The 20,812-nt window shown below is 39.2% G+C and overlaps 1 long non-coding RNA gene across 1 annotated transcript in view; it reads left to right on the top strand.

The window, feature by feature from the left end:
- LOC109677054 (uncharacterized) overlaps positions 1 to 20,278 on the top strand; it is a 28,165-nt gene extending 7,887 nt beyond the window's left edge. The window contains exon 3 of the long non-coding RNA XR_012440093.1: positions 19,822 to 20,278. This is a non-coding gene — a long non-coding RNA (uncharacterized lncRNA). The remainder of the gene's footprint in view (positions 1 to 19,821) is intronic.
- The last annotated feature ends 534 nt before the right edge of the window (positions 20,279 to 20,812 follow it).

Genomic DNA, 20,812 nt, shown 5'->3' with positions numbered 1-20,812 from the left:
GTATTTACTTTTTTTGAAGCTATTGTAAATGGAATTGTTTTCCTGTATTCTTTCTCAATATGTTCATTGTTGGTGTATAGAAAGGCTACTGATTTTTATAAGTTGATTTTGTATCCTGCTACATCGCTAAAACTGTTTATGGTGTCTAGAAGTTTTTGGGTGGAGTTTTTTTGGGTCTTTGACATATAGGATCATGTCATCTGCAAACAGGGATATTTTGACTGTTTCTTTACCTGTTTGTATTCCTTTTATTTCTTTTTCTTGCCTATTGCTCTGGCTAGGGAATTCCAGGACTATGTTGAATAGGAGTGGGGAGAGTGGGCACCCTTGTCTCATTCCTGAGTTTAGGGGAATTATTTCAGTTTTCCCCATTATGTATGATGTTGGTTATAGGTTTGTCATATATAGCCTTTATAATGTTGAGGTATATTCCTTCTATTCCTAATTTTCTTAGAGCTTTTATCATGAAGTGGTGTTGAATCTTTTATCAAAGACTTTTTCTGCATCTATTGAGATGATCATGTGTTTTTTGTCTTTGCTTCTATTGATGTGCTGTATTATATTTATTGATTTGTGTATTTTGAGCCATCCCTGCATCCCTGGGATGAAGCTGACTTGGTTGTGGTGAATGATCTTTCTGATGTGTTGTTGGATTTGGTTTGCCATTATTTTATTGAAGATTTTTGCATAGATGTTCATTAAGGAGATTGGCCTGTAGTTCTCCTTTTTGGTTGTGTCCTTGTCTGGTTTTGGAAGGAACCAGACAAGGCTTCATAGAATGAATTAGGCAGCATTCCTTACTATTCCATTTTATGGAAAAGTTTAAAAAGTATTGTTATTAATTCTTCTTAGAAGGTCTGGTAGAATTCAGCTGAGAATCCATCAGATCCTGGACTTTTCTTTTTCAAAAGACTCTATTGCTGCTTCATTTTCATTGTGTGTTACAGATCTGTTTAGGTGGTTAATATCTTCTTGGTTCAGTTTTGGATGAAGAAAATGAGAATATCAAGACAAGGCAAAAACTTTGAATAAGAACTAAAGAGACATTTTGAATCTGAAGAATATAAGACTAAACTGAAAAATTCATTACATGGAATCAACAGAAGACTTGATTAGGCAGAAGACAGGATGAGCAAATATAAAGATGTGTCATTAGAGATTACTGAATCAGATGATTGGAAGAGAATGAAGAGGAAGACGATGATGAAGAAAAGTGAAGAAAGCCTAAGGGACTATGGGATACCATCAATCAAACAGATGCATCATGGCAGCTCCAGAAGGAAAAGAGAGAGGAAATGGGTGAAGAGTTAATTTAAATAAATAAATAATACCTAAAATCTCCCCAAATCTAAAGAAAAAAATGGAAATCCAAATTTAAGAAACTCAAAGATCCCAAATGGAATGGCTCAAAACACTGAAACACTATGATGAAACGGCTCAAAATTGAAGAGTAGGAGAATTTTTCAAGTAGCAAGAGAAAAACAGCTTGTTATATACAGGGGAGCTTCCACAAGATATAAAGACTTTTCCATATAAACAGAAGCTCAGGGAATCTATCGCCACTAGACCTGCCATACCAGAACTGTTCAAAGGAAACATTCAAGTTGAAATCAAAGGACATGAAAGAATCAAAAACATAAAACTCACTACTAAAGGTAAATACAGTAAGGACAAATACAGAATATTATGATACTATAATGATGGTTCATAAATCACTTTTAATTCTGGTACAGAATTTAAAATATCAAAGATTAAATGTAACTTAACTATAAAACTGTTAATGAAGGCAGATATTTTAAATTGTATTCATAACAATAACACAGTGTAGAAGAGCTGAGGTTTGCCTTGTGGTTGAAGTTATCAGTTTAAAACAAGTTGTCAGAACTATAGGTATTGGGGGTGTGTGGCAGTATTGGAGAATGAACTCAGAGCGTCATGCTTTGTAGGCAAGTGCTCTACCACTTGAGCCATGTCCCCAGTACTTTTGCTGTTAGTTTGTTCTTCAAATAGGGTCTTGCATTTTTGCTCAGGCAGGCCTGAAACCACAATTCTTCTATCTTTGCCTCTGAAGGAGCTGGGATTACAGGTGTGCATCATCATGCCCAGCTGATAACTATAGGATATTTTATGTGACCCCCATAGTAACAACAAGGAGCATATGTATTGTAGATACACAAAACAATGAAGAAATGATCAAAACACATCTCCACAAACAGATCAACAAACACAGAGAAAAGCAACAAGAGAGGAAAAGAGGGCAAAATAGCTTAACAGAATAATTAACAGAATAGAAATAGTAAGTCATTCCTAATCAAAATTTTCTTTAATTATAAATGAATTAAATTCTCCAATCAAAAGGCATAGAGTGACTAAATGAATTTTAAAAAACAGACCCCATTATATGATATCTACAGAGATGTACTTTAGATTTAAGGAAACATAAGCTGAATGGAAAAAAATGTCATTTTCCGGAAAATCATTATCAAAAGAGAGCAGGACTGATTATACTTAGACAAAAAAGACTTCACATCAAAAAAAATCACAGAAGCAAAGAAAGACATTACATAATGATAAAAAATAGTCTGTTCTTTAGGAAGATATTACAATTACATACATGTATCCGTCTAACAGCAGAGCAGCTAAATATATGAAACAAACATTGACGGAATTGAAGGGGAAGTTAAGAGAGTAACACAGTGATTTCAATAATGGATGAAATAACTAGTGAGAACACCAGTAAGCACACAGAGGACTCAACAACAGTGTAAACCCACTGGACCTAATACACATATAGACATTGCAACCAACAGCAGCCACATACACATTCTTCTCTTGTGCATACTGGACATTTTCCAAGTAGATCACATGTTGGGTCACAAAACATGTCTTAAGAAGTTTCAGATGACTGAAATCATTCCAAGGATCTTTTCCAACCACAATGGGATGAAATTAGAATCCAATAAATATTAAAAGCAAAACTGGTCTATAATCTGCATATGAGGGAGAACATGCAATTTTTGTCTTCTGAGCCTGGCTAACTTCGCTTAAGATGATGTTCTCTAGTTCCATCCATTTACTTGCAAATGACAAAATTTCATTCTTTTGTGGTGGAATAAAATTCCATTGTGTATAAATACCACATTTTCTTAATCCATTCATAGGTAGTGGGAAATCTTGGCTGTTTTCATAGCTTGGCTATTGTGACTTGTTCTGCAATAAACATGGGCATGCAGGTTCTTTTGTTATAATTTGAGTTGCATTCCTTCAGGTATATCCCTAGGAGTCATTTTGCTGGATCATATGGTAGATCCATGTTTAGTTTTTAAGAAGCCTCCGTACTGTTTTCCAGAGTGGTTATAGTAGCTTACATTCCCACCAGCAGTGTATGAGGGTTCCTTTTTTCCTGCATCTTCACCAACATTTGTTGTCAGTGGTGTTCATGATGGTAGCTATTCTAACAGGAGTGAGGTGGAATCTTAGTGTGGTTTTGATTTGCATTTTTTTTGTGGCCAGGGATGGTGAGCATTTTTTTATGTGTTTTTTTTTGCCATTTGGACTTCTTCCTTTGAAAAAGTTCTGTTTAGTTCAGTTGCGCACTTCTTTATTGGGTCATTGATTTTTGGGGAGTTTAGTTTTTTTGAGCTCCCTGTATATTCTGGTTATCAGTCCCTTGTCTAATGTATAGCTAGCAGATTATAGACCTAAAGCAAATGCAGAAATATTATTGGACATGGGTCACACATGCATGGGAGGAATAGGAAAAGGGAAGGAAACCTAAAACTTTCACTCACTGTAGAGGAGTGAATGTAGTAATCTTAAACTGCCAGAGGCCACTATGGGAAGGGGACTAGGAACTAGTGAAGAGGTCTGGTAGAGATGAACCAATATGGGTTGTAATACACATATGTTTTGTAACAGCACAAGGAATCTCTCTGCTTATCTATCTTTATCTCAAACTAGCAGAAAAGCTATGTTTTTCTTGTTATCTCTCATGTTTTCTCTTCAACAAAGCTGAACAACAGGGTGGACCAGGTTCTGCCTGGAAGCGGGGCAGGGGGAGGGAGGTGGCCCAGACAACGTATACAGATGTAAGTAAATGTAAAAAGATAAAATAAAATTTAAAAAAAGAAAAACTGGGACATTCACAAATGTGCAAAAATTAAACAGCACACTCTTGAACAGCCCGTAAGTCAAAGAGGAAATCACAAAGGAATTTCAAAGATCATCAACGGCCAAAATAATCCTTACAAAGAAGAACAAAGCTGAAGGCCTCATACTTACTATTTCCAAAACATATTCCAAAGTTTCAGCAATCACAACGCATGGCATAGGCATGAAGACAGACATATAGATGAGTAGTAAACATAGCAAGCCAAGAAACATTCCCTGCATACATATGGTGAGATGATCACTGACAGTGATGCCAACACTGCACAGTTGAGAATGACTGTCTCTTCACCAAATGGTGTCAGGAGAACCGGATATGACATGCAGAAAAAGAATAAGCAAATGAGACTAGGAATTTAAGAACTTCTGCACAGCAAAGGAAACAATCATCGGTGTAAAAGATAACCTTCAGAATAGGAGAACATATTTGCAATCCATATATCTTTAAAGTGGCTAATAACTAAAATATAAAAAAGAACCCCCAAAACTCAAAAATAAAAGGCCAAAACACTCAATTAAAAAAAGGGGGAAATGATCCAAATAGACATTTCTCCAAAGAATATGTACAAATGGTGACAAGCATGTGGAAAGATACTAAACACCATTAGTTATGAGGAAAATGCAAATCAAAACCATAATGAGGTATCACCTCACACCTGTAAGGACAGCTACTATCAAGATTAATAATAATAATAAAATAAAAAGAAAAAAGACAGAAAATAACAAATGTTGTCAAAGATGTAGAAAAATTGGAATCCTTATGCACTGTTTCTGTGGATCTAAAATTAGTGCAGCCATTATGGAAAACAGTACAGAGGTCCCTCAAAAAATTAAGAGTAGAGGGCTGGCAGAGTGGCTTAAGTGGTAAAACACCTGACACATTCAAGCCCCAGTACTGCCAAAAAAAATTAAGACTAGAATTGCCATATGATCTAGAAATCCCATTTTGGAGTATATGCTCAAAAAAGAATTAAAAGCAGGGGCTCAAAGAGACATCTGTACACCCATGTTCATTGCAGTGTCATTCACAATGAGCAAGAGATAGAAGCAACCCAAATGTGCACTGACAGATGAATAGACACAGAAAACATGGTGTGTGTATATACAAGCTATTGTTCAGTTCTTCAGTGGGTATAGAGGTAGGATGTGGTTCTGGGATCTGTTGCACAACAAAAGGTATGCAGTTGACAAGATGGTACTGTTCACTTGGAAATCATAAGTAAGGTTTTTTATTTATGGGGAGGGGAATTGCCACAATATTTTAAAATCTAATATAGAGGCCAACATGGCTTATACCTGTAATCCCAGCTACTTCAGAGGCAGAGATTGGGAGGATTGTGGTTGGAGGCCAGCCCAGGCAAAAAGTTAGTGCGATTCCTTCTTGATGAATAAGTCAGTTGTGGTGGTGTGAACCTGTAACAGCTACATAGGAGGTCGTAGGTAGGAGAATCATGGTCTGAGACAGGCCGTGGACAAAAATGTGAGACCCTACCTAAAAAATAACTAAAGAAAAAAGGACTGGAGTGTGGCTCAAGTGATAGAGTACCTGCCTAGCAAGTGTGAGGCCCTGAGTTTAACCCTCCCACTACTGGTACCATCCTCAAAAAATCCAGTGCAGGTTAAAGTGAGATTGTTTTAAAAAGAAAATAAATATCCTCCTCAAATACTCTTCACTGACATTTACAGATCTCAATTAATGCACTGAGTGTCCTGGGAACAGTGTAGCCCATCCATCCAGTTTTTCCTATTAAAAAGGCAGAGGCTCTGTCCCAAAGTAAGAGGATGGATAAGTGAGAAAGTTTACTTTCCCAATACAGCCCCTGACTTTTCTTGCAACCCACAGCCCAGGCTCAGCTCAAATACCACATGGAAATTGACCTTCAGACCTGAGCTTGCCGAGTCACATTTCTACTGAGAATTAGCTGGTGAATAATACAAAGGTTTCCTCTTACAATTTGTTGTGAAACAATAGTGTCCCCTTCATTTACTCTCCCCAGGAGCTAAAGGTTAACCCTTATAAAAGAAAAATTGTATCTTTTGCTAAAAGTTGTATCACAAGTTCACTGTGCAAGGCAGTGTTAATGATCTGATCACAGTAAGACTGAGAAATTCAACTATTGGCTGTGTCTTCAGAAAGAGGAGAGCAGAACTGATTGAAGAATACAGGGTTTTCAGTTATAGCAAAAGAATAACTTAGTCTGTTAGGACAAAGGCAGATGTGACAATGACTCTGCTCATTTCTTGCCCACCAACACTTTCCACTGTTGGGTGGTTTCCAGCACCATGTGAGTTGAACTTGGCTTTATTTTTAGCTACATATTGTATAGTTTAAACTTATATTTGACCATTTGACTAGAAAGAGGAGATACTGGTGTCGCAAAATGGTATAAGTATCCCCAAATGATAATGAGTCCTGCAAATTCTTCCTGAAGTGACTTGTACAATGTGTCATACTGTACACATCTGTGCCACCATAGTCCAATCTCATGGTAAGAAAGGTAAAATATATCCAATTTGACAAGCTACTTCCTGGGAAATTAAAATGGAAAACTTTCTACACCCATGTATTATTGGCAAATTTTTTTTATAAGTACCAGCATGAAACTTTCTTCCTTATCTTGTCACTGAGAAAAAAAAGCAAAAATTATAAAAATAAGTCAGTTGACTTTTTAAAAGCTAATATGTAAGATTTCTAAATATCAGGCCCATGCAATGGTTTTCTAACACATTGGACACACTAATGTGTGATTATTGTAATAAACATACTCACTGTCTGAGGAGAAGGTATTGTATCACTATAAAATTAATTGATCAACAAAACGGGCCTTTTCTTAAACTATGATTTCAAGAAAATGAAGGCAAATAAAACATCTCATGTCATTTATCTATTGAGACAATTGATAATTACTTTAAAGATAATAACACTTAGATTGATAAACATGAAATTTAAGATTGATGTTTAATAAAATTGACAAACATTTTTTAACTTAAAATTTCATGACAAAACAGGGAAATTATTGAGAAGAATTACTAAGGGGAAATAGGGCACTAGATATTATGAAGAGAGCTTGTAATAACAAAAGAAAAAGGCAAGGAGTCATTGTGTGGTAAGAACCCCACTATACCCTCTTCTTTGAATATCCTCACCCTACCCTTGGAGGGAGTGTATTTCTTTTGGGTGGGAAGACCTCTGAGGACAGCCACACTCCAAGCCAGAACCACGAGCTGCCCGTTGCAGTTGACTTTCTGGACTTTTAAATGTGCCAGGAATGACTGAGCAGACAAAAAAAAAAAAAAAAATTGTACTGTAGTGATGTATGATGTTAGCGTTCGGGGAAAGTAGGGGATAAGTACATATAAACACTCTGCCCTACTTTTCTGTAAATGTAAAATTATTTTAAAGCAAAAACTGTAAATATAGATATATAGATATAGATATACAGAAAGTGCTGAAAATGTTCCTTTTACAGGGAGTGCTATAGGAATTAGGCTGTGAGAATTGAATACCACTTGGAGGATGTTTGTTTGCCCATCTCAAATGCAGTGCCCAGCCTGAGAAGTGTTTGATGAAGAAAGGGCTTGAAAAATGCATGTCCTACTCCAGTGCCCAGTCCACTCTTGGGAGCATTCCCCCAGCCTGCAGATCAGTTTGAGTCTCCCAGTGTGGTCTGTTTGCACCTGGAGTTGCGGGGGCAGAGCCCTCTTCCATCTCTTTTATGTCCGAATAATGCTGCTTTTCTGGCCACCCATTGAATCAGGTCCCTACTGCATTTCACACTTGGATTAACTCAATCATGCAAATTATGTCAGGCCTAAAAGAAATCAGGCTGTGGGCAAATAAGAAATGCTAATAAAAATTGAAAATACGGCTCCCAGCCATGATGCTCCTTTATGGTGCTACTGCCCACAGTCCTCAGATTCACGTGTTCTGGCCCAAAGAGAAAGAGAGGGATAAGCAGAGTTGAGTTATATCATAAATAAAAACCACAGGGTTAATCAGATCCCCAAATCTGATGCACCTCCTCTCATAGAATGAGGTGGTTTTGACAAGATTAGCAGGATAAGAGGTCTCATGCAAAGTCTTCCTTGAAATATTTTTATTTGTCCTTTCTAAGCAGAGATTCCCAGAGCATTCTTTGTGGGCTGCCAAATATTTCTTCCTGTACAAATGCCATAATGTCTTGGAGCCCAGCCTTCACTCTGCTGGTCCCTCCACTTGCACACCTTCTAGAAGACACTTTCATCACTCATGTCCAGCTCCCAATTGTCTTCCTAGATCCAGTTTAAACAAAATCTCTGTGTTCAGAAAGCTTTACTGACTGTCTCAAGAGACAGGTACCCTCCTGCTCTGAACTCTGTCTTGTTTTGCTGGCTCTTTACCTATGTCACTGCATTAGTCCATTTTTGTTTTACTATAATAGAACCCATGATGCTGGCTACTTTATATTTTAAAGAGAGGTTTATTTAGCTCAAACTTTAGAAGACTAAAAGTCCAAGATCAGGTGGCCCCACCTATTTGGTTGCTGGTGAAGGCCCTGGCTGCGTCACAACCTAAGAAAGAAATGGAAAAGGAACTGGCCATATGCAAAAGGGGTCAAGTATGTGGGGTGACCTGCTTTATGACAACCTACTTTCTCAAGAACTAACTCGCTGCCTGAGATCAGCATTAATCCCTTCAGAAGGCAGTGCTTCCATGGCCTAACCACCACAGACTAGGCTCTACCTCATAAGATTTACCAGCTCAATGTGGCCACACTGGGCCTCCAGCACACGAACTTTGGTACAGACACTCGAACCATAGCTGCTGTTCCTGCCTTCTGCCTTTGATGTTTGCAAAGCCCCTTGCTGCCTGGAACACAGGTTCCCTCATGCACAAGCCAGGCTAACTGCATATCTCCTGCCAGATCAGGTGTTTACACTCACTATTATGGGTGTTCATTAAGTATTTTCAGAAGGAGCTCTTGAAACTTTGGTCATAGATGATGAAAAGACTACAATGATACAGGTCATTGGAGTTTCTCATGTCTATGTGGGACATGCTGCATGCCCAGATGATTTGTTCTCAATTCTCCATTAGTAGAGAACATTAGGCAAATGAAGGGATCTGCTGTGTATGTTTCTAAACAAAAACCAAATTTCAAAAGAATCAGGAATGCACAAGGAAGTGCTGGACTCTATTGGAAGCCCTCGAAGGCACCACTCCAGCTAATCCTTAGCTCCAGGCAGTGAACCCAAATGTGTAGCAGGTGCTTGATTTGAATTCTCCCTCCCCTACTTAGCCCTGGATGCCCTTCAGGGGCCTCACCTACTTTACTTTAAAGCTACTGACTTTAAGATTGCCTGCCCAGAGAATTTCCTGTATCCACTAACATGGATTAGATTTACGTTTATTGAGTGCAGAGGTGACATTTAAAACTTTTCTGTATCAGTCACAGCACCCAGCCTGGAATGACTTTCAGAAGTATGAGTTCAGTTATTGTCCCAACCAGTGGAGTAAGTGGACCTGGCAGGGCCCTAGAGAAACTCCCTTCTCGCCCCATGAAACCCTGGCCTGCAGCTTGATAGCACTGTATGGAAAGGACACAATCTGAACAAGCAGTCCTCTCCAGGAAGATGAGGACAATGCAAACAGCAATGTCAAGACCAACTTTTCCTGCGTGCTTCTTATGAGGCAGGTGCTGTGTTTAAGTGATTTACACATGTTATCTCATTCAATCCCCTGAGGAATGTACTAAATAAGTGTCTTTATGTACCTTTTACATACAAAGAGGCCTTTGGGAGGTTCAGAAACATGGCCCTCAGAGCTTGACCCCTGAAGGAGCAGGAAGAATAGCATTTCCTTTGGCCGGTGGTCTTTTTTCTCCTGGTCCTCTGGCTTTGCTTCACTGCAGGCATGGAAGGAAGGCTTTGAAACTGAGGTTTTCTTACAAATGATAATTATTCCAAAAAGAGGGTTTGGAAGACTGCTGGTCATATCTTCTGGGTTAATGTTAACAGTCTGGGTTGAGCAGGGTCTTATCTCCATCTCTGGCTGAGGAGGCCGGAGATTATTTAGTACAGGGCTACACTTCAGTGACCATATGCACATCTAAGGAGTCAGCAAGGGCTCCCAGAGGATCTGTCTCCAAGAGCCATGCTTCTCCTAAAAGAGCTATACTATCAGGCTCCATTCCCCTTCGTCTTTATCTTTTTGCTTCTCATGAAGAAATCACTATGAAAAACACTGGCAATAAAATTATTAACCATTATCATTTTTCTCTTAAAAACCAACCCACTTACATTTAATGACTAAATGTAAAAGTAGGTGGGTTAAAATAACCATGCAGTCTGTCTTTCTTTGGAGGTGACAGCATATCTTTTCCCACTCAAAAATTAGAGGGAACCCCCAAGCCAAGCACTGCTTGTCCTTCTGGAGGCTTGTTGAAACTCGGAGCACATACCCCTGACAGATACAACGGGGATTAATGAGCCATGACCAGAAGTTTGATTTTTCTGTCAAGTGCTCCCATCCGTTTTTAATAAACAGAAGAACAACATCAGCTCTACTGCCTGCTCTCTCCTGTGGAAGCCAAGCCGGCCATTCCTGGTAGACTGTGTGCAGAGTGGAGTTATGATTCTAAAGGACTGACAAATGCTTTTACGAGCTCCTTTAGTCTGCTTCTGTGGTGCCTGGCTTTTTCCCCACCTTCCATTGCTTTGCTTCTATTCAATGTGGGCGGCTCAGTGCTTTGCCAAGAGAAACCGTTCAAATGCGGTATCACATTTACAACTAAATGGCTTCAATATAGTGCCACTGGTGCACTATCTGGAGTGTAAAGCTGCCAAAATACCCACTGTTTTCCTGTAAAGCCATGCTGGGTGCTCTTTCACAGAAAGCTGTCTCCTGTAAGAACTAGAAGTTGAGCCAAGGTATAGCTAACCTACAATAGCAGATGGTGAAAACCAGGTAGGATTGAAGAGCAATGTCCTACAACATGGCACTCCTCCTTTGTGTTGATGAAGCTGTACTTTGCTTCAGTGAAAAAGCTTTCTTTAACAAAAATACTCATGACCTGATCTTACTCCATGCACATTCACTGAAAAATTGCTTTGCTCACAAAAGAGATGTCTCTATGATAAAAATGATCAACAACAAGAATATGTTTCTTTTTTCTTTCCTGTCCTTTCTTTCTTCTTCTTTTCTTTCTTTTTTTTTTTTTTTCCTCTCTTCTCTCTTATTGGTCTGGCAAGACAAACTAGGATTTATGTGGGACACTATTCCCTGAAAATGCTGCTCACCCTGGCTGCATTAGGCTGTACTGACCACAGGATGTCCCCAGTGTTCCATGGAAATTCCACGGAAAGGACATTTACCTGGTAATGCAAAAGTTGTTTCTTAAAGAAAAAAGGTCAGAGCACATAGATGTGGTCACATCTCCAATTTCAAACAAAACCTTGTTTGCAGAGGCTGTCTCAGCCACCACATAGCATTGCAGAGCTGGGCTGAGATTGTCCTTGAAGAAGAATGTGCTATCTACAAGTAAAGCCACTAAACTTAACAGCCCAGAGCTGCTATTTAATTGTCCCTGAAGAGAAGTCACCCTGAGGTAGAGTTAATAACCAATACCAGATCTTGTTTTTTTTTTTTTTTCACTTTAATTTTCTTTGAAAGCTTCATGTTCAAGCAATGTGGTGACCAGTATCTAATGAAATTATGTGTCGTTCAAATACATTCCTTGGGCTGAGATATTTAGCAACTCTCAAAATAAGAGTACAGAAGAACTCAGCAGAGAAACATTTAAAAGGAACATGAATATATATCTAAGCTGATTAGGTTAGGAAATGTTAAAATAGAAATTGGTTGAATAATTAACTCAGTCTCCTCTTGCACAATGGCAAGGGTGACAGCTATGGCACAAGAACTTTGTGATGGACAAAGTGTTAAAGGGAAGATTCCCAAGGGAGAGGGTGGGAAAGGACAGATCCATCAATCCCTGAATCTTATGGAGGCTAAGTGTAGAAAGGCACTTGGGAAACAGCCACGTCTCTTTTCCTAAATGGGCACAAATTTCAGTGCTGGCCCAGTCAGCCAAGGACAAAGGCAGTTTGTCAGCTTCCTCCCCTAGCTTGGATGATCCCAAGTTCAAGTAGAGTTCTGCTGGTTTATGTTATCAAAGCTTTGTGAGTTGAGTCTACAAGTATATTACATCAAACCATCCCACTGGTATTATAATAGTTCTCATCTTTGCTTGATTTTAATTTAGCTACAATCTGTGAGCCTTTTTTTTTTAAACTAGGGGCTCATCAGAGACAACAATCTTTTCATCTCAGGGAAGGCATATCAAGAGTCTAGACGGAACCTATTTTGCTATTCTTTCTTAATATTTGGTTATTTGCACATATTAGAGTAAGTTTTTACTGCTATAAAGACTTTTATAGGGTTAATTGTGTCCTCTCAAAATTCATTGTTGAATTTCTAATTTCAAGTACCACAGAATGTGACCATATTTAGAGATAAAGTCTTTAAAGACATAATTAAGGTTAAACAAGGTCATTGGAATGAACCCCAATCTAGTGTGACTGGTGTCATATAAGAAGAGGATCAAATGTGTACAGAAGAAAGGCCATGAAAATCACAGGCAGAAAACAGCATCCACAGTCAAAAGGAGGCCTCAAGAGAAACCCACCCTGACAACAACCTAATTTTGGACTTTTAGCATCCAGAACTGTGAGAAAATAAATTTTTATTGTTTAAGCCCCCTCTCCCATGTGGGATTTTATTATGGAAGACTTAGCAAATTAGTACTAAGGCAAAAAATTTCAGCTTGTTAATATGGTTTAGCTCATATCTTAATATGACACCAATGACTCACTAACTGGTGACGCCTTTGTATTCTACCAAGAGATTTGCATATATCAACTTATAGAGTCATAGAGGCAACTGTCTGAGGTTAAAATCTCCACATTTCAGATGAGAGACCAGGGTGAAGACTGTCCAGTCAGTCTCCAAGGCCCAAACTTGAACTCTAGAAAAAGCATGCCATCTTTCAAACCATGGCGTGGGTGGCTCACAGAAAGCTAGAAAAGAGGCCCTTTCCTTCCTATTCCTCTTTTACCCACTGATTTCTGACCCAGTATTTTAGCTGTGTGGGCGGATTTTGAATAGAATATACTTGTTCTAACAAAGACATGGGTTAACGTGGAGTCAAGCTTTAAATCATAGAGTCACATCTTTCTCATTTTTTAAAAGTGCATCTATATCAAGGTAGGTGCTAACCTTTTAAATTACCTTATGCCAATTCCCTGTGGATGGTACCAAGCAGGCCAGACTAGAACAGGAGCAAGTCAGTGTCAGGGAGGGGTGGGTGATTGGGCCCTGGCCCGGATGGTGGTAAATCGTGGAATGACAAAGTCGTGGAGCTGCACAGGCCAGATGCAACCTTTGGTTCATTTCTTTCATGTCTGTGTTCCAGCTCTTTCCACAGTATGGGCGGCTACAGAGTGGGCTGTGTGTGAGAGTGTGAGTCTTCCTTCCCCTCCACAGGGATTTGTACATGATGGGTTTGCAGACCTGCTTGCAGGCTGACTTGGCTTATCGCCCAGTACCCTTTCTACCACATGACCTTATAAAAATATCTGAATTCATTTAAAAAAAGATAAGCTGATAGATAATTATGCTCAGCACAAGGGAATTTGCTACTCTGAAAAGGATTTGCTGTCCAGGCTTCTTCAAAGCAGAAGAAGCTCTCTGTGTGGGTTGAAATATGAAAGCTTTACAGAAATTCAGTTTACTACTCTTAAAAACTCTTCTTTTTAAAGAGAAAATAGACATTTAAGCACTGGGGACTTACTAAGTGGGTGAAGTAATCACCTACTAGAAATGTTCCCTGAAGAGAGTCACAGTCAAGTGAAGAAGGGCTGCCCTTCACTGCACCTGAACTTGAGGTGGGCTTTCTGCCAATGACACCTGAACCCACTGCTCCTCTTGCATTGGGAAGCTACATCCTTACCACAACTTTGTCGGAGAAGAATGATGATTGCCCCATATCACAGATCACAAAACTGAGGCCTGAGGCTAGATAACTTTCATGAGGTCAAGTTTCTTACTGATCTAAACCATTATGTGCTTTGCAAAAAAAACCCCGCAGGGACATGAACTTGAAATTTAAATGATAAAAATAGCAACTACACACTCACTGACTCCAAAATAGAGAAAACACATTGACCTTTGGGTATTGAAATTGTGGAATAGCTGGAAACTGTTTCCAAACTGGAGTGTGGCAGAGTTTAAGGGGTCAATCAGGAGGAATACAAAATCTTATTTTTAAAAGAGTGTTGCTACATTTTCAAGGCACCAAGGACAATCTGAAGTGGGGGTGGGGAACTGGTGCAAAGAAAATGTAATGTGAACATTTTGTAACTAATTTACCTCTAAAGTAAAACATAAAGAAAATCCATATAGTCTCCATAATTGTAGAGCATGAAAAACATTCTTTTTTAAGGATTATGAAAATACTCAAATCATTGTTTGAGTCAACCACTTAATGTGAATGTCTTTTTCAAAATACCCAACTATAATCTCAGAGGATTCGTGTGAGCTTCTATGCCATGTCTTCTTTGTAGTAATAATAAGCAGAAGGTAAATACAATTTGGTGTTTAAATAGCTTTCCTCTTCTTTGGCCACTCGGGTCTTCATTTCATTTAATTAATCTGTTCATTGCTGGGCAATGCATTGGGATATTTAGATTTCCTGGTGTGAAAAAAAAAAGAGCTGTCCATGTGGCTTGATACTGAATCATATGTTTGGAGGTGGGTGTGTGTGCAGTTAATCTGAAAGCATATTTCCTTGTATCTCATGTGTGATAAGAGATTTGATAAGCTGTCAGGTGGCTTCTGCCTATTTCAGCATCTATAGTATATTACTTTCTGTGCTGGATTCAGCAGCTGAGAGAAAGCAGATGATTTATAAAAAATTACAAAGCACAATGCAGGTGCTCCACTGGATGTTTGCCTTCTTTTGCAGTTACCTGCTGCTGTGCAGGATGTTAACTTCTGATGCTGAATATTTAAGTCCAGGACCTTACTTGGTTTTCCATGTTTTTGGTAATGCACAGAGCAGCTGAACTTAGTAAGCCTTTCTTCTCTTCCTTAGTGTGTGTGTGTGTCCACGCTTCTCTCAGGGGATCCTCTGGCCATTCCCCTGGTGGGGAGAATGCGTCCTGTGTGTCCTGGGAGTGAAGGTGGGGTTGAAGAAGAGGTGAGGGAAGGCAGGGATCATTGCCTACCTTTGATGCTCTGACTAATGAGAGAGGCCACTAATGAAGAGCCAGGTTGGGTCTCTCCTTTCATAGAGTCTGAGACCATTACCTAATCAGTGCCCACTAACCTGCGGGCAGCAGGCCTGCTTTCCGGATGGATGGCTTCCGGCTCCCTGTGCTGCTCCCAGTCCTGGTGCCAGTGGCCGTGAATAACCTTACTTTTGTGTGTATTTATTTAATTTTGAATTTCTCCATCCTGGTTCTTTCCACCTCCAAACTCCACCCTCTGCTTGCCAGCCCCATGCGGTGATGTTTCTTGAAACTTAGATTCTTTCTTCCTCTATCCCCCTCTAGTTCTGGAAGCATTTTGTTTCTGTACTGCTTTGTGAAGCGGGTGCTGAGCTCAGATCCTTGGGGCTTTAAAGTTGAATTAATTATTAAACAGGAAGGGAGCAGTACTTTCAGCGGGCGCCAAGTAACTATACTTAAACTGCAACCTGGCACTGTTTTCTCCACCCCTGTGCTGTGGTTTGCTGAAGGCAACTGGAAATTTTTATTCTAGTTTTAATCAAGCATTTCTATAAGTTTTCAGGCAGTTACGAGTCAGCATGCAAACTGCGGGGAAGCCAGTCTTCATGACCTCCTGACCATTTTTGTCAAAAAAATTTTTTTCTTTTAGATCAGAACTACTTCCCTAGTTAATGAGTCAATCTGAAATTACTCACTCCCAACTGTTGGTGTTTCCTGAGAAAAGGGTGGGCTTTTCTCTCGAATATATTCATGTTTTATATTGCTTAATCTCCATTTATAGACAAGGGTGTTTTTCAAATAAAGCCATCAGAACAATGACTTTGTTGCTTTACGATTGTTATAATCAATGCTTCCATTTATGGGATAAGTTGACTTTTCCAACGCCTGTATTTAAAAATTCTAATGAAGACATGCCGTAGAATTTCTTAATTTCCTGAGTCTACTCGTTGATATTTTTCAGAAATTCACAACCCATTGGCCCAACTTGGCCTAAGATTCTGGGAATGGATGGGTTTTCTCACAGAGCTGCATGATCAAGACAGTGCTGGTATGTTCTAGGAAAACCCAAGCCTGTATTAAAGGTACTGAAATCACAGCCTTCAATGGCTGGAGCTGCCCCACATGGGGCTCACCATTTGACTTTCACCTGGATTCTGGAGTGTGGGCCTGGCCTTTCTCAGCCTCAGCTGAATGGCTTCCCCAGAAAACTCCAAGGAAGTGCTTAGCTCCATTAAATCTCACCCTTGTAGCTGAACAGTGATGCAGGCTGTTAGGGTAGGGAGGAGGAAGAGCTATCTGGGTGCAGTTGGGTGCGTGGGCAGGAGTGTGAAACAACCTCAAGAGGAAAGCGAACAAAGATTTGGTTAAAAATGAGGATTCATGCATATAAATTTGGCACGGGGTGGGGAGATGTCGTGGTGATGGGGAGCCCAGTGCACACAACCATCCTACATCCCTACCAGTTGGCTGATCTCTCCCAGTGTGCATGTGAGAATGCCTCCAAACAGAACACAGCACAGTTATGTCACTTCTTAAAATGCCTGGAAACATTACACCAAACACAGACTTAGACCTCTCTAAAAATGTGAGATGTTGGGCTGCGGGTGTGTCTCAAGTGGTAGAGTGCTTGCCTATGTGTGAGGCTCTGGGTTCAATCCCTAGTACTGTCAAAAAAAATCTTTACAACCAATGATTGGATAAAGAAAATGTGGTACATATACACAAGAGAGTATCATTTAGCCATTAAAGAGAATGAAATTATGTCACTTGCAGGAAAATGAATGAAACTCTTAGAGATCATGTTAAGCAAAATAAACCAGACTCAGACAAAAATCATGTTTTCTTTCATATGCAGATCCTAGACCTAAATAAATATTTATATAATAGAATATATATAAAATATATTTAAAATGTTATATATAATATAATATATATAAAATAAGATATATATTATATATGGTTATTTTGTATATATTATGTATTTATTTATATTTGTGCATTTATATATGCACATATATGCATGAATGCAAAAGGGAGACTGTTGGGTGGGGAGTCTGGGGAAGAAAGGGTAATAGTAGTGAATATGATCGAAGTATATTATAGACATATAGGAAGCTAGCATAATGAAACCCATGACAAATTGTGAAAAAAGGGGGCAGGATGAGAAAGAATAACCAAGGGAGTGAATTTGATCAAAGTCCAGTATATGTATGTATAAAAATATCACAATGAAATTCCTTTGTACAAGTAAAATATGCTAAAGAAAAGGGAGATGTTCTGTGAGCCTTGCTAGCAAATATTATTTTTCAATGTTTATTTTCCCTTCAGGAATGAAAAGCAGGTACTCTTGTTGACAATTGTTTATTTTAAAAATATGTAAAAATTTTACCTCATAGGTATTAGCTACATCTTGACTATATAATTTCCAACAGTCGCTACATTTCGTTACATAATAACCCAACAAATGAACTTACAATAAGCAAAGACACGAGGTCTACTGACTTTTTAAAGTGATCAGTTAAAGGCTGCGGATGTAGTATCTCGGTGGTAGAGCACTTGCTTAGCATGCAGGAGGACCTGGCTTCAATCCCCAGCACCACATGCACAAAAAACACCTTACAAGAAACCAGGTAAATTTACATTGCTGAGAATTTAACTAAACTGAAAATTTCAACCACCTCTCCTATACCTTCCCTGGATTTCTCCCCACTTTCAGTGACCGACAAGTCACTCTCTGCCTCAGGGCCGTGCTTTGGTCTCCCGCCCTCTGGATAGCGAGTTTGGTCAAAGGATTTAGGATTCTACAATGGCCACCCTGGAATCATCATGTTCCTTACCAGAAAAAATAACTTAAAACCCAGATTGAAAATGATATATTCCTCATCAACAGTATTTGGAAAACATGCCTATTAAATGGACAACTTGGGCAAATTTTCATCTGTTGTCTATCATTTTCTCTCCAGAAAATATATTCTGAGCTGGTTTTAAATTAAATGCTAAGATTTCTGATCTTAGCAAAAATCCTTATCCCTTTTATTTGGAAATGGCCAGTGCTCATTCCTTACTTAAAGAGTGTTTCCAATACATTTTTTTACTACTTTTTATTAGCACACATTAATAATATGAGGGTGTTTCATTGTGATAATTCCATAGATATGTATATCGTACTTTGAACAAGGTCACGTCCCCTATATTATATTCCCTTATACAAAAAATTTTTAAAGTGTTTTATTTAAAATACCCTTCCAGGAGCTGGCTCTGTTGCATATCTTTAGCTATCAGAGCATACTCAAAAAGTAAAAATTATCTTCACTTAGTTAGGAATCAGAAAAATAACCCTTTAAATAGGTACAGTAAGCTGTTGACTATTAGGAGAGCATGGTGACACAGAACGAGTAAGTAATGGAGGGTTAATTTGATAAACGTGTGATATACACAGACCTGAAGTACAAGGTGAAACCCCCTTGGACTATCAATATACACTTAATGTTTAAAAATGAAGGGCAGGAGGGAAAAATAAATCTTTTCCGAGGGAGGGTACAGTGGGAGAGGAGTGGCCACAAGGAAAGGGGGAATGAGGGTGAATTTGGTGGATGTATTTTGTATCAATATAAGAAAATAAAAAATGAAACCTGTTGAAATTTTTCTAAGAAGGAGAGGAGGGGGAAAGAGGGAGAATGATGGAGGGGGTAAATCCAACTAAGATATATTTTATTTTAAACACATATGTAAATACCACAGTGTATCCCCTGTACAACTGTTAATGCTAATAAAATCATAGAAAAGCATAATAACCCTTTAAACCAACAAAAAAGGTAAAAGAATATGGAAAATAGCAATCATGTATTTTTAACACAGTGCTGGGGACTGAACCCAGGGCCTGCAGGTACGCTACCCTAAGCATACCCCAGCCCCGTGTGTTGCTTTTTAAATGCCTTTTCCTCCCCTTAGTTTTAATTCAGCCTTTGCTGATGCTAAAAGAAAAAGATAGTAAACGCGTTTCTGTTTGATCGTGCTGAGGGGGTGTAAACGACTATGGAGACCTCCCTGTCGTTGGAGAACTAGTAAGTGACCAGGCGCTGCCTGGCTGCAGCCACTCTTCCTGACCATATTCCCAGCTGCAGAGGCAGCAAGGCCTTCCAGGCCCAGCTCCCGGGTGCGCCCAGCCGCCTGCCAAGAGACCGGCTGTCTGCAGGTGGATGGGCGACAGCCCTAGGCACGGCTCTCCCTGCCTTCCCCAAAGGTCTCTTGGCCCTTCTGCAGCCCAGCTGGTTCCAATTTGAGGCCTCTACTCAGGGCGGAGCTGTATTGGGTTTCTTCCCTGAAACCAACAAAACCTGCTTCAGCATTTTGCTTGGATTAAAATATTTGTCCCTTTTTTCACAGGGCAGGAGGAGGACTCCTGAAGCGTCCGAAGGAAGGAAATCATTATAGGGCCCTACAGAAGTAGGTCAGGTGCTACAGCTGCTCATAGTTTAAGAGGAAGAAACATCGGACCTCAAACCTGGAATACAACTCTTTCAAAATGTTTGTGAGCAGCCCAAGAAAAACATCCTCTGAGCCTTATCTAATAAGCGTGATCTCTAATCGTCTCAGTGTGTGCTCTGGTTCCCTTAGCACTTTGCACCTACTTGCCTGAGCTCAGAAAGACCAGCAGAACACAGAAAGAACTAATGAAGGGGATTTAATAGTTTGTGTTAAAGTTAATATGGTCCATTAGGAGCTGTCATTTTTATAAACAATGAAGATATGTGACCCCCTTTCTTTGGTGTAAAGTCACTCCATGCAGGACCTGTAAACACAGTCATGATGGGTGGACTACGCATGAGCGACACAATTAAAGCAGTGCTTGGAAAGTTGAGTTCCTCTCACATATTTGGTTTCTTGCTAAATAAACTTGGAAAGATCATACATGTGAAAGCATATGCTTATATTATAAAAAATAACATGTGTGCATTTCATTAAGGAAATCAAAGACCAGATATCTTCTAAGTGGTTTTGGTTTCTATAAGCTTGAGAAATATCAGAAGTGATTAGTTAAGTTAGAAGCATAGTTTTAATTCTTTAGTTCATGCTGTGATGATAAAATAACCACTCTTTTAGGGGAATTTAGACAGACATAGAATTAGTCATTCATTTTGCTCAAAAAGGTACAATTCCAACCTTAAAACCATGCGTTAAAAAGTTTTCATACAACCTGTTGCAAACATTCCACAACCATCAGATACTTTTGAAATTTAGTTTTTAATTTGGCAGCTCCCAGGCAGAGACAAGTCTTTGGAAGTGATATACTTTTTGAGAAAATGAAATCTGATTGCCTCTCTCTCACTCTGTAAATAGAATTTGCTCCTTTACTCTTCCTTCTTTTTTTTTTTTT

This window comes from Castor canadensis, chromosome 12 (genome assembly GCF_047511655.1).
Source record: "Castor canadensis chromosome 12, mCasCan1.hap1v2, whole genome shotgun sequence".
NCBI classification, from domain to species: domain Eukaryota; kingdom Metazoa; phylum Chordata; class Mammalia; order Rodentia; family Castoridae; genus Castor; species Castor canadensis.
Note: the sequence above shows the minus strand (reverse complement) of the source record. Positions and strands in the feature narration are given on the sequence as shown.